Consider the following 1,496-nt stretch of genomic DNA (forward strand, 5'->3'; position numbering starts at 1 on the left):
CAGATCCTCATCCATCTCAAGGTATGGGCCATACTGTAGTTGTTGAAAACTTTCTTAACTTTGTGTTTCTTATTTAAATTATATTATTTAACTTTGAACTTACTTTGAAATTTCTGTGTAATGTTTTGTATAAAAAGGAAAGGTTAGGGTAAAAACTTGGTGACTGAGAACAGATTAATCCATTTTCTGTTATTTCTTATGGGAAAAATTGATTCAGAACTTGACTGCATCGCATCTCGACGCTCCTAGAACGGATTAGCGTTGAGGTCCGGGGTTTATTCCAGGACAAGTGTAGGTATCTGAGTGTTTGCAGCCCCCACTGGGATTATTCCAGTGCCCCCTAGGGGGAGGTATAGCCCACTTTGGGAAGCACCAGTCTAGGGCATGAGCCCCCAAATGGCTCACTTAATTTACAAAATAAAGTGTGAACCTGCTATTTGGACATTGGGGAAATGAGTCCAGTGGTTTCTAGTACAAATTGAGTAGGTGGAGGGGGTCGGTTGGGAAAACCAGCTCCTTCACTCCCTCCCTGTGCTAGGGACAAAGGCCCAGAGGCCACACCACCCCTTCTAGCTGCCCATCAGTGCCCATATGCAGCTCATCCCGACAGTCTAAGTTCTCAACTTGTGGGTCGTGACCCTTTTGGGGATTGAATGACCCTTTCACAGGAGTCACCCGATTTGTAACAGTAGCAAAATTACAGCTATGAAGTAGCAACCAAAATAATTTTATGGTTGGGGGGTCACCACAACATGAGGAACTGTATGAAAGGGTTGTGGCATTAGGAAGGTTGAGAACCACTGGTCTAAGGGGTGCTGGGTCAGGAGATGGCAGATTAGTTCTCAGAAGGCTGTGTAAGCTTCACTGCACCCTCAAGCTCTCTGGTTCTGTTTCCATTAATAAAGTGGGAAGACAGCATCGCGCCTTCATTACCCACCTTGAAGACTGACTCTGGAACTCCCAGACCCTGCTTTTAACATATTGTGTAAGCCTTCCATACTACCAAGGAAGCGTGGGAGGGGAATTAAGAGTCTGAAGTCATCAAGGAAAGTGAAAATTGAGTGCAATCTAAATGATTTAGAAGTTGCTTTAATGTGGCCAGATGTTAAAATAGATGAGGCTCCTGAGAACACACACTCTTGCCAGGGACAAATCTGGGCTCTCTGGAAAATTGCCAGTGGATTGCTCAACTGTAACTTCTTTTCACGTCCTCTCTTCCTGCCCCGTGCATAGTTGAATCAGAATTAAAGTATGATGCAAATTCATTTATACTGGAGTGTTAAGCTGCTGCGTGGTCCCATGAAACAAAACCAGTGACACTTATATATGTTTAAGAAAGAACTTTGTTCCCCCCCGCCCCAGAAGAATTCATTTCAGAGGACAGCACTGAAGCTACAGCTCAAGGAGAGGGACGTGTCTGATCAGAGCACACAGGAGCAAACGAGGGAGGAAGAAAAAAAGAGTGAAGCCCATCCTGGCCCACCAAGCCCTGAGGA

Source organism: Echinops telfairi, unplaced genomic scaffold (genome assembly GCF_000313985.2).
Source record: "Echinops telfairi isolate 266 unplaced genomic scaffold, ASM31398v2 ScPeMD7_25;HRSCAF=90, whole genome shotgun sequence".
In the NCBI taxonomy this organism is placed as follows: Eukaryota; Metazoa; Chordata; class Mammalia; order Afrosoricida; family Tenrecidae; genus Echinops; species Echinops telfairi.